The sequence below is a fragment of the Acinonyx jubatus genome, chromosome E3 (assembly GCF_027475565.1).
Source record: "Acinonyx jubatus isolate Ajub_Pintada_27869175 chromosome E3, VMU_Ajub_asm_v1.0, whole genome shotgun sequence".
In the NCBI taxonomy this organism is placed as follows: Eukaryota; Metazoa; Chordata; class Mammalia; order Carnivora; family Felidae; genus Acinonyx; species Acinonyx jubatus.
The window spans coordinates 23,025,159-23,038,370 of NC_069398.1; the positions used below are offsets into that span (position 1 = coordinate 23,025,159).

At 43.3% G+C, this 13,212-nt stretch overlaps 1 protein-coding gene and 1 long non-coding RNA gene across 7 annotated transcripts in view; one reads left to right on the plus strand and one right to left on the minus strand.

Moving 5' to 3' along the window:
• The window catches only part of AUTS2 (activator of transcription and developmental regulator AUTS2), a 1,109,507-nt gene that overhangs the window by 371,781 nt on the left and 724,514 nt on the right, over positions 1–13,212 (minus strand). The window lies entirely within an intron of this gene.
• Positions 5,212–12,425, plus strand: LOC106972868 (uncharacterized). Its single transcript, XR_001429902.3, has 3 exons — positions 5,212–5,367; positions 5,495–5,629; positions 8,654–12,425. It is a non-coding gene; the product is annotated as an uncharacterized LOC106972868 (long non-coding RNA).

Below are 13,212 nucleotides of genomic sequence, written 5' to 3' on the forward strand. Positions count from 1 at the left end.
CAGTGCTCCCCTAACCAAAGTCCACGGACTGATTGCATCCAAACCGTGTGGAGAACATTTCAAAAGTACAAATGCCCAGGCCCCACGAAAGGTCTCCTAACCTACAGTGTCTGGAGACAGGGCACCCGAGTCTGTATTTGCGTGAAACTTTCTATGTTGGCAAACTGCTGTGTCATCACCAACCACACTGTTGAGTAGAAGCATGAGCAAACAGCGTAACCAGCAGAATGGTGGCTGGGCCATTGTAGGGTGTGATGAGCCCATGTCTCTGATGGTCACCATGGTATGCCAGGCTCTCAGGCAACTTTTCTAAACACTGACTGCTACTGCTCATATTCCTAACCGTCTCCCCCTCGGTCTTTACAGTTTCGAAGGTCCTCGATCCCCTGAGGACATCTTCTAGTTTGCTTTACGGAAATTAATTCTGTGGCAAGACAGAATGCAGGTCCTCTAGCACGCAGACCAGGCTGTGCTAATACTGGCTGGGTTGGCTGGCAGACATGAAAACGAAATAATACAATATTGCCACCCAGTTTTAATTTAATTGGCAAGTCATACTCAAAGGCCAGAGTTGTGGTTTCTTGGAAATCAAGAAGATAAAAGAAAAGTCAACAACGAATGAGCATCTTCCTTTCTTCATTCCTTCTGCATTTACCAGGAAACCAGCACTCTGCGAAGCCCAGATAAGGCATGACACCTGTCCTTGAGGAGAACACAGCGCAGGGGGGGAAGTGGAAAGTGGCTGGTGCGTAAGTGCAGGGGCGTCAGTCTTGCGAGCGGTCTGCACAAGGAGAGTGTGGGGACACAGGCTGCGTGTCGGGAGGAAAACGCACACCGCTCCGAAAGAAGGCTGGCTTTATGACAACCTGAACCAAACGCTTCCCCCTGCCGGGTCTCCGGAACTCAGGAAATGGTGTCGACTGTACCCAGGGCTGTGCCAATCTCTCCCGCCACCTATCTGTGGAGCCGCACGTCCACCTTTCCTGTGGGGAAGGACCCAGGCTGTGATATCCGGACCCTGTGTGCTCTGCCCAGGACCTGACTGATACCTCACTCTTCCCCTGCGGCCCACCACGGAAATGAAGAGCTTCTCTTCATGAGAACAGCCAGCAGTCTCTACTCAGAGGCCTATGTGTCCACTAGCCAACACCACAAGCAAGCTGTAGGTCCCTCTCAAACTCATATTAGTAGGCGAAGGAGAGCGCCTCTGACATTCTCCAGTGACGGTCCCAGGAGCAGGTTTTTGCCAGCGGTGAGCACCAAGGCATAAAGGAAAGACCTCAACGCTGAAGGCTCTTTTCCCTCCACAGACAGTCTCTTGGCACAGTCGGCCCCGTGCACAGCTGCCTGGAGCTGAGCTAGAATGGCAATCGTCGTCGTTCTGCGGTACGACAGGAGTGGTATTTTGCTGTAGGCCCAGCTTCTGTTGAGATGGCAGAAGGAGTGGCCTGTCATCCAGAATTACTTCTCAGATCCCAATTATATGTTTCAAAAATATCACCTATTAAGGCCCAGACACTTTGTTTGCTGGTTGCAGCCCTCTGAACAGGTTACCATGGATTTACGCTGGCATAATGGGCCTGCATGATGTATGTTCCCTGTCAGTGCTGAAACAACAGTCAGTGCGTCTGAGCAGGCCCACCTGCCAAGCAATATGTTCTCAATCCCTCAGGCAGAGCAGTGCATTGCTCGGCTAAGGAAATGTCCCCCCACTGAGCAAATGGCAGAGCCACGGAACACAGGCAACTGTGAGCGCATGCGCACAGAAGATCACAGACACACGGCAGGAGGGGCGATGGGGAGGGACAGTGAGGATGTTCCCGTCAAGCTTCACTTCACAGTGACGGGCAAACGATCTCACGGTTTTTCTTTCTTTCCTTTTTTTCTTTCTCTAATGAACTACCATAGGCTGCTAATCGCATACATCATTAACACAAGTGGCTGGAGGTTGGCTGTGGGATGGCAGGCAGATGGGTCGCCGAAGCCCAAAACGGGGAAGGGACGGGACTGAACGCTCAGGATCACGCAGAAGGGGCCTGTCTCGTGGTGCTTAGGTGTGCCGGTGGAGGACAAAGGCATAGTCTGATGGACCCCTCTTTGCAGGGGGGGAGGCAGCACACCGCAGGTCACTAGAGAATGCAGCAGGTTCCCCGCACTGACTGATGGGAGAGCTCCCCACCACCCTGCTTCTGCTGGTCTCCCGGAGGTGCCCCTAGACAGAGAGGCGGGCTTTGCCTTTTCCCTGGAAAAAGCAGACTTTTGTCAAGGCCGGGCACTGGGGCTTCCGGCTTGGAGTGCTCCGGCTAATTAGGGATAGCATGAGGCCTGCGCGGTGAAGAAACCCTCGGAGGCACAGGACAGACTCCGCTTTCAGCTGCTAGGAAGAGGGGAGCGGGACATGCTCCTCTCTGGGTAGGGAAGCTCTCTGCAGATTATGTAACGAGGAACAATGAATGGCTTTCTCGTGGGCGGTGGAAGGACAGCGCTGTTCAAAGCAGTTAACACAACGTTTTTTACAAAGGCTACAATCTTACTTGGGATTTTAGGTCAGTCCTCCCTAACCTCTTTCAAGATCTCCAAACAGTTTTGTCAGGTCCTGAACCGCACGGAATGGATGGTCACAACAGTTCTCGTCGAGGCCCACGACAGACTGCTCACTTGTATTTTATATGGCTGTGCTGAGCACATGAGCTAGCACACGGGAGAACAACCTCCTTGCACCTGCTGATGGAGGGAGGAAGGCCAGCTCCCAGACAAAACAAACAGCGGTTAGATTCCGGTTAAGCCGAACTATGAAGGATCATGCAGCCGCTGAAAATTATAGTTTGGTTCTCTAGTGAGGAACGTTTCAAAAGCACCAGAATGTATCAACAGGAAAAAAAGCAGGTAGAATTGGATCTCATTTAGGGACAAATGTATAGACTTCATAAATGTTTGTGTATGCTCACACACACACACACACACACACAGGTCTGGAGGGATGCTTGAGAATTGGTATCTTCGGGTGAAGAGGTTTCAGGTGGTTTTTACTTTCATTACTCTTCTGTACATTTTAATTTTTTTCAAATAAGGATGTGTCATTTTATGAAAATACGTCAGGTTATTTTAATAAAAATGTACGAGAACAACCATAATGCAGTGCAGCGAGACATTAGTGTTTCCAGAGGAGGGAAGAATCGTGGTGTTCAGACAGAGAAAGGTCCCTTAGAAAAGGTGGTGTGAGCGGAACGGAGGCTGATGAGTTCTGGGTGGGGATGGTAGTGCACAGTGCATCCAGGTGACAAACAGAGAGAGCAACCACAGAGGGACAGAAAATGGGGGACATGTTAAAGGCAGCGGCCAAGAATGCACCGTGGCTACCGTTCGAGCAGGTACCTATTTGTGGAGACGTAATAAGATTTGAGGGAGGTGGGAGCCTTTTATAATAGTCTTTACTGGCAGAAAGTCTAAAGACTTTTATAATAGTCTTTACTGCCAGATAGAGGAGTTTCCATTTAATTTGTAAGGCAAACAAGACCCAAAGAAAAGAGCATGTAAGTGAGTGTGTGTGTATTTGAGAAACCGTTGATATAGGAGACATGTTTTAGGAGAAAAAAAATCAAGCAGTGATGTATATGATCAGAGCTGAGGACAACGGGAGACAGACAAATGAATTAGAAAGCTACTGGAACATTCCAAGGAAGAAGTGAGGAAACAAGGAGATTCTGAACAGATAAAAGAAAAAAAACAATGTGTTAGAGTTTAGGGAATTAAAATTGGTTGACCTAGATGTTCAGCAAGAAGAGCCAAAGATGAGATTATAGCTATGTGGAGCTTAAGGTACTGCTGTGATTCACAAGGGAAGCTATGGGGCAATGGAGTCTGGATTGGGTGAAGACACTGGTCTGGGAAATCACTCTCAGGGCTCCTTGTGCACGGATATGAGTAGAAAATATGCTCTATGAGTGAAAGCCTTAGCCTGTGGTTCAGTGCCATACTGCTCACTCACAAAACATTGCTGGGCATGTGGTAAGAACTCAAAGGTATTTACCGATGGAATGAAGAACTACTAACAGTGAAATGAATCGGTCAAGGAGAGTACAACATAAAGAGAAAGCCAAAGAGAACTGAAAACAGACCCTTGGGGTCAGTTAACAGGTGGGAGGAGGAGGAAGTTGACAGGACAAAGGGGAAAGAAGAAGAAGCTTTAAGATTAACGTCTTGCCACTTGGTGAAATTTTCTTTGGACAATTTTCTAAAATGTTTGGGGTTTCAGCTTTTTTATATTTAGAAAAGGAGTGATGCTAATCTTGAAGGCTCCATGAGATCCAGAATTCAATGCATCATTCACTGTTGATTTTTAAAAATTTTTAAAAATGTTTATTTATTTTTGAGAGAGAGAGAGAGAGAGAGAGAGAGAGAGAGTGAGTGAGTGAATGGAGGTGAGCAGAGATAGAGAGGGAGACACAGAATCCGAAGCACGTTCCAGGCTCCGAGATCTGAGCACAGAGTCCGACGCAAGGCTCGCACTCACCAGCCGTGAGATCGTGACCTGAGCCGAAGTCGGACGTTAACCAACTGAGCCACTTAGGCGCCCCTATTTAATTCTTATTATTAAGAATTTGTGGAGGCACCTGGGCGGCTCAGTCGGGTAAGTGTCTGACTTCGGCTCAGGTCACGATCTCACGGCTGGTGAGTGTGAGCCCCGCGTCGGGCTCTGTGCTGACATCTCGGAGCCCGGAGCTTGCTTCAGATTCTGTCTCTGTCTTTCTCTGCCCCTCATGCATTCACGCTTTCTCTCAAAAATAAGTAAACATTAAAAAAAATTTAAAAACCCAATTTGTGTCTGATTAAGCAGGAATATGCAAGTTTAGGGGCCCCTGGGTGGCTCAGTTGATTGAGCATCCAACTCTTGATTTAGGCTCAGGTCATGATCTCACAGTTTCGTGAGATCTCACGGTTTGAGCCCCACGTCAGGCTTTGTGCTGACAGTCCAGAGTCTGCTTGGGATTCTTTCTGCCCCCTCTCTCTGCCCCTTCCCCCATGCAAATGCACTCAGGCTTGCTCTCTCTCTCTCTCTCAAAATAAATAAACCTTAAAAAAACAAAGAATATGTAACTTTCCTGAAGGCTAAGAAATTTCTCTCCCTAAATTGCTTAATGCTATAACTTTCTCAGGAATTGTTGCTCAATAAATCAGCTGATTTGACTTTGTCCTTTTTTGTACTGAAGTATAATCTGCAATAGTAAATGGCACTGATCTCAAGTATACAGTTTGTTGAGTTTTGATAAATGTATGCACGCGGAACCTATCTTCCTGCCAATATGTAGGACGTTTGCATGTTGACTGGATTTTGATTCCTTCATGACTGCGTTACTGAAAACCCACGTGAGTTGTCCTTATTCCTCTTCTCTATCTTACCACTATCTTATTGGTGAAATAGTTATATAATCAGTCATTTTCGGATATAGAATTCTGATGTTTTTCTTAATGTTATTTCTTCTTTTTCTTTCAGTATTTTCCCCATGTAATAGGCCATAAATTCAAGTAAGATCCTTGGACCAGATCAAACATTATTTATGTAGGATCACTGCCAGATTTTTTTTTACTTAAAAGGGATTTCGTGAATCTGACAGTCTCACCGTAAGAGGTATTTATCCTATATTCTTTTATATTAGTGAATATTTGGTTATTATGAGAGAATACTTAATTCATTTTTTGCCAAAGATAAATGTGTTTGATAGCATATTTTTAAAAACAGGCTGTTATATTTCAGACTAGTTTTGAATATTTCTTCAGTTGGGTCATGGAGACTGTGGTTTTTGAATCATCTGGACCCAAACACCATTCAGCTGACTTTGGCTCCTTAGAGCAGGGTAAGGGGAGCTCTGCTTCCTCCTGTTTTTAATCAGATACAATTTGATATTTACCCATTTCTGACACCTGGCCCTGACAAAGTCCGCGGATGCCAGTTCAGGCGGGACCACATCTCTGACCTTGATGAGTCCTCTGGATGTGACAGCTCCCCCAAGCTCAAATGCTGTGGGGTCACTTTGACTCTGCTTTTCCCCACCTTACAAGAGGCAGGCTTCCCAGTCATAAACCCAAGCTGAGGACTAGAGCCCTCCCCTGAGATCACAACCATGGATGTGGGCCTGGCTTTGCCAGCGGAAAGGGGACTGCTTTTGTGGTTAGTGTCAGACGTCAATGCTAGGGGCTGGCTTCCAGGCAAAGTCTCCAACACTCAATCTCTACCAAAACAAAATCAGAACCAACACAAGCAACTGAAATTACCGAAGTCTGTCCTCCTGATGGTTAAACAAACAATTCTACCTGCAGTGAATTTTAAGTACTTTGGGTCTCTATATGAGCAAATATTCCACTATTTGCATTAACTTGGGTTGATCCTGGAGGCACATTAATCAGAAAAAGAGGAGAGAATGTCATTTGTGCCAAATACCCAAGCCCTTGCTTGAGTCCAATGCTATACTGAAACAGTGTAAGTTTTCTAGTGCTGGAGGCTGAACAGTTCCAATAAGACCGCACAGGAGAAGTCACTAAATCAAACAGTCAATGTAAATCTATTGAACCACTTCACTCTGAGATCAGTGTCAGTCCTGTTTCGAACACAGTCTGTCTAGACTCTGGAGAATCTGAAATCTCAGAAGCTGAGCCCATTATCTCTTCAACCATGATCTAGTCTAAATATGTTTAACTTACAAGCCACTCTAACACAGCACAGTTATTTGCCCGTGGTACAACAGATAAACTGGGCAAAACCTCTTAGCTCTTGTCTTGTGTTGAGGAAAACAATACCATACAAGACCTAACAGTTTCAATGAAGGTCTCAGGCCATGTGAAGTAAACATAATGATACACCAAGACTGAAGGTGAAGAAATTAAGTGCATAGTGTAGGAATCCGTTCTACCTCATTGCTGTGAAAGGATTTTCAGGCCTGAGTGTGGATACCCCCAATGATGGCATTTACTACTTTCCAAGGCTCTGTATAGCTGTGCATTTTATTCGAGCTGTCAGCACAGAGCCGGGCGCGGGGCTCGAACCCATAAAATGTGAGAGTGTGACCTGAACTGGAGTCGGACACTTAACTGACTGAGCCACCCAGGTGCCCCCTGTGCATTTTATTCTGAATTCAACTCTGCCCCTCTGGAACCTATGCACATGGAGTGGCCTCACTTCTGGCCTCTGCAAGTGCAAATTAATTCTCACAGCTCTTCCATATGAGAGTTTGTTAGCTATCTGGCATCCAAGACCTAGCTGCACAATTGCAAAGATGGTTTAAGGCATGGCTCCTGGTCCAGGGTTACTACAAGGATAACAAATGTTATGTGGGAAATCTGGCTTATTCCCAGAATCTTAGGGTAAAAAAGTCATGAAATGCATAACAGCCATAGAAAAGGCAGTGCCAGTCCTACCAAGATTGGAAGTGATATGAATAAAATGGTACACGAAACAACGTTCTAACAAAATCACAAAGGTGGGCCCTTGTTAGTTTGCATAATGCTTAGATCGCAGTTTAAAATCTAGACGGTTTTTGCTCCATATATTTATTGTACCTTGTAACATTTGTCCTCCAAAGGTTTAATCTCGATACTTTACATTTGTATAGCACTTTAGAGCTTTCAAAGAATTTTACATGTAATTTTATATCATTTGATTTTAAAATTCAAAAGTGACATTAAGCTGTGGAAAATAAGCCTCTCGCCAACCATGCTGAGAATATGATGAGGCATGGAAGTGTAATCCACTCTCCTGAATGGATTCATGGTGTCCACAAGTTTGGGTTCTCAAGCAGAGCCCTGTCTGTCTCGTACTAGCTGTGCGACCTCAGTCGAATTTCTTAACCCCTCTAAGCCTCGTTTCCTCTTCTGAACATGCAGATAACATACTGGGGACCTCAGTGAATTCATCCACACCAAGAGCCGAGCCCAGCGCCTGCTACACAGGATGAATAAATGTCTGTGCTTAATGATCTTTTGTGTTCATCAGGGCTAGTGACAGATTTCTTTATTATAAAATGTTTTTATAATACATGACAGAAAAGTCTGGTAAAAGTATTTAAAGTATCGAGAGCTTAAAAGAAAGTTGTCACTTTAATAGTCTCAAAAATACTGTGATGGCCACGTCTGGGTATAAACACAGAAGAACTGAAAGCAGGACTCGGGTCTGTGTGGGGTGGCATTATTCACAATCCCCGCTAGGAGGAGGCAGCCCCAGGGTCCCCTGGAGGATGAATGGATACACAAAATGTAGCACACACAGAATGGAATATGACTTGGCCTTAAAAAGGAGGGAAATTCTGATACCTGCTAAACACAGACGAACCTTAAGGTCATTATGCTAAGTGAAAAGAGCCAGTCACAAAAAGACAAATACTATATGATTCCACTCACATGAGATACACAGAGCAGTCAAATTCATAGAGGAAAAAAGTAGAAATGGTGGTTGCCAGGGACTGGGGAGGAAGGAATGGGGAGTCGTCGTTTAATGGAAATGGGAGTTTCAGTTTGGGAAAATGAAAAATGTTCTGGAGATGGACGATGGCCGCACAATGTCCTTAATGCCACTCAGCTGTACACAACACTTGTTAAAGTGGCATATTTTATATCACATGCATTAAAATGGTAATTTTTGTTTTTTATTTTTTTGCCCCAGCAACAACAAATACTGCAATGGTATTCCAACAGACGTCGGGCTTCAGAGAAGTACGAGGCACACTCCCTGTACTCGAGGTACTTGATGCCTAATGAGGAAGACAGAAAACAAACAACAAGTGTCCATCCAAAGTACTCCAACTAGGGCGGTGAGCAAATAAATAAATAAGCATCCCTGACACAACAACTTGCCAATGACATTATCCAGTTGGTGGACATTAGCCAGATGTCTTGGGTCAGAATCGTGGACAAAGACCGTCACCTGAAGTTTCACTCAACAACACTCAATAACAGCGCATGATTATTACATATTAAAAATCAAGAGGCTCCCAAAGACACTTAGTGACTGACAGCTTCATCTCCCAGGCTTTTTAAAGTTCATCATGCAAACACAGACAGTGTGAAACTGTTAGTCTAATTAAGCATTTTCCTTATCCTCCCCCAGCAGAACTGCGTTTGAGATAAAGGATAATGGCACTAAATGAACAGGTTAATTAGAGACAGCATTTACCCCCGCAGGCCCTTCACTGGAAACACCATTTCACACCATTACATCACACAGGAGAGCCAGGCTCCAGGGACCAGCTCCTGAGACAGCCAGTGACCGGCAGAGAACGTAGCAAGCAGTAGAAAGGGAAATCATGTTGGCATACCCAGTGGTGGCTCAGCCAGGATGGCCCCCCATATTTCTCTAGGGCGTGAGCCCGCCAACTAGAGCTGCAGGCCAAATCCACCCCGCGATCACGTTTTGTATAGCCCGTAAGGTTAGTCTCTGCATTTTTAAAGTGTTGTTTAAAAAAAACAGAAAAAGAGAAAAGAAATCAAGAAAGAACGTATGGCAGAAACCTGCGCGGTCACAAAAGCTAGTATGTTCTCTCTGGCCCTTTACAGAAAAGGTTTGCCAAGCCATTGTCTCGGATGATAGGAATCAAGCTATGTGCTCGATACGAAAGGAAGGAGGGTAAAGAGAATTGCAAAATGTTCACATGGGAGATTTTTTTTTTTAAACTCCAACCCTGTCACCAGGTGCCATGCTACAAATATCTTAAGCTGATGCAGAGGTGTCCTTTTGTTAGGAACAAAGCTTTCTCTCTGTGGCTATCTAGGAAAAAAAGCAGCAGAAATCTGAGCAACTTATTAATTCAAACTACTTTTTTTTTTAAATAAGAAAACACAAACTTGTCTCCTCCTCCCTTCTCACCTCCCTCTTTCTCCAATGACCAACTAGTCATTATTTCAAGTTTGAACGTGTTCTTGTGAAAATATTATGATTTAAGGTAGTGCCTGCTATCATTCCATTGGTTTTGGAGGTTTAGGACCAAGTTTTAAAATAGGTTACAAGTTGAAACTTGGCGGAGAGAAACAGACACTCAGGGTAGGCACCAATTGTATGTAATTTGAAAACAGCCGGTTTCGAATTTGCTAATTCATAAGAGCTCAGGAAAGAAGGCAAACCTCAACAACCTAACCTAAGTGCAAAATACTTGCATTCTGAATATAGCCCAGCGCCCATTCAGAATCTGTCATTAATTCAGCCGATGTTTTTCTTCCCAGAATAATAAATACTTTCTTCAATTGAAATGTGGGATCATTACAAATAAAAATATTGCTATTGACCGGCTGTAAGTGGATTACATATTTACTTTGCTTTATTGGAAGGCCCATGAGGGGAATGACCATAACTTATGCTTTCTCTTGCATCCCATACGGCCCAGTTGGGCACAAAATTGGCACTTAAAAAAAATTCTTGTTGATGAAATAGTGAAGAGCCAATACAAAGAATGAAAACCGGCAAATGAGACTCGCTCACTCTTGCCAGGTACACACATTTTAATATGGTTACTGGCAAAATGTGAAGTGTCTTGGCTCCCGAGAGAGACTCCAAAGTCCAGTGACCTTCAATGGAACTTCAACACAAAGTCAATCATCCTTCTAATAGCTCTGGTCTCTCATATCCATGCGATTTTGAGATGAAAAAGGTCTCCACTATAAATACATTCTTTGTTTCACAAATATTTCAACACTTAGGAGTATCAAATTAGTGTGGGATCTTTGAATAGATTCTCTTTCTGAAGGAGTTGAGCATGACAAGTGCTTCTGACTACAAGCTCACTGTCCAGAGAAAGTGTGTTCCACCCTAGATTACCAAGGAATTGTTGAACAAAGGTGCAGAGAGCATTAGGGCACCCCTAGTAGGAGGAGCTAGTGGGCTGGATGGATTTGGAACAGCTGTTCTCAGGGGCTGCTGTTCTGCTGGAGCCTTTCCACTGGATCAAAGATGGCCGTTTCCCGTTTACAGAGTGTAACAATATGGAGTGTGTGTGCATGCACACACGTTATGCACACATTACATAACCTTGAAGCCGCGCCTGATCTTGGGAGACAGTTGTGTCCTTCTAGGGTTGCATGAGGATAAGGACTCAGTTATCCTAAGCTGAAAAGATCTTAAACTGACAGGAGACTTGAATGCCTTATGTCTTTCACCTTCAGCTCATTATATGAATATGTTCTTAACAAGGATATCATTAGATTCCATTTATAATAAACAAACAAGGGAAGAAACATTATGCCTGTTGACAGGCCAGTCATCTCAACCCCAATAATGACTCCTCTTTTTGCTATTTTATAAAGTTAGTCCTTCCTGATCACTGATTTTCTTGCCCTTTGACTACACATCAAACTAACTGTTACTTACAAGCAATTGACTGCAAGTTTATTTAACAGCAAGATATCCCTTTAATTAACTGCCTTCTTTTTTATTGGAGTTGACAGGCAATACATTTGTAGCATTTCAAATGATTACATAAAGTCTTAGGTAGTTATATACCAATTGGTAAAGAAAAAACATTAATCCTAACAGATTTTGTGGTTAAGAAACCCCACAAGAATAAGAGATCTCAGTAATTTCACAGAACTTCAGATTGACTGTCATTATCTATTTATTTAGGTAGAAATTATTAATTTCATTAATTTAAAAAATCTGTTTTTTATCCTGCTTTTGAAGACAAAATTGTTCTTGAGACATTACTGGTCTTTCCCTTAGACTCTCTCTGCTTCAATGTAGAAATTATACTTCGGGGAACTTGAAGTAACCAAGAATGTACACCAAGATTTAAACCAAAATATATTTATCACTTCCCTGCCTAAAATTGATTTAAAAATTGTAAATGACACTTCTTCATTTCAACAGGAGGAGAGAGGTAAGATAAAGCATGATATATTCACAGAAAATACATATACATACACATTATGCGGTCATTAGAAATGACACTGTAGAGTACTTATGGATGTAATGTTCAGTGAATAAAAGATGAATTCTAAACAGTGTATGTGATTCCAATTACGCTCACTATGTTTGAACAGAAAAAAGACTAGAAGGATATAAACAAAACCAGCCAACTGTTATCAATGGAGGGAGAACTTGCAGGTGATTTTTTATTCTCTTCTTTGTGCCTTCCACATTTTATATAATTTACTTGTTTGGTAATAAGAAAGAACTATATATTTTGGAAGTCTATTTGGGAAGAGGACTCTCCCACAGGTCTTAATTAGATGCTATTCTAGACTCAGAGCCGTCCAGCAAACCACTCCCAAAAGTAGTCAAGTTCTTAACTAGAATGACTGCCCGCTGATTCCAGTTCCCCCTTCTTTAGATTACTGTGAGAGCAGAACACAGAAAGAGAGTTTGGGGAAAATGCCTACTCCTGCATTTATAAACAAGTGAATTCTCAGTAGGAGGAAGAATCATTAAAACCAACCAAAAAAAAAAAAAACCACCAAAAAAAAAAAAACCACCAAAAAAAAAAAAAAAACCCACCACCACCCACCCTTGTTATCCAATACTCACATCGAAGAGGTTTTATATCCACACATTTTAAGAATCCAAGAGGGAGTCATAACCCAATTCAATTTAATTGGGTGCTCTCTTGACAGAATTGTTATTAATAAGGTTGTATTGTACAAACCTCCCTGAAATCCCAAACGCTGCTGACTACACCGCAGAAACATTTACCAGCCGGTACACAACAAGCAGTTGTGTCTGCTCTTCTGTCCTGCCCTCCCCCCTCCCGCAGACCCCTCAAGCCTTCTTCTCCCCCTTCTCCTTGGATTCTCAAATCAAAGAAAAAGCTTGTCTTGAGCAACCTCCATAAATTATTCACATGATATTACAGTGTATGTCAGCAATCTCACAGTGTTTAAAAAACTTAACTACAAGCCAATTAAAATGTAAACTGAGAAAGATGGATGGAGCAGGTTGCTCTGGTGTGAACTTGAGCGGCTCATAACAATATGCAGTACAACTTCCAGACCTGCTAATTTGACAGATACTTTCATCAGCAGAGCCTCCCCCTCCCCCCATGACTTCTGCTTCTTCTTTTTAATGTAGTGCTTCTCCCAGGACAAATGGTTCCATATCTTTCCACATTCAGCAGATTAGTCCCCTGAGCCTTGCAACCAGCCCAAGCACTCAAAGTGGAAGTTATTAACAAGAGTTCATTTCTTTTCCTCTTTGTTTTTAGATATGTGTAATATGCCCCCCATTTTGTTTTGTTTTGTTTT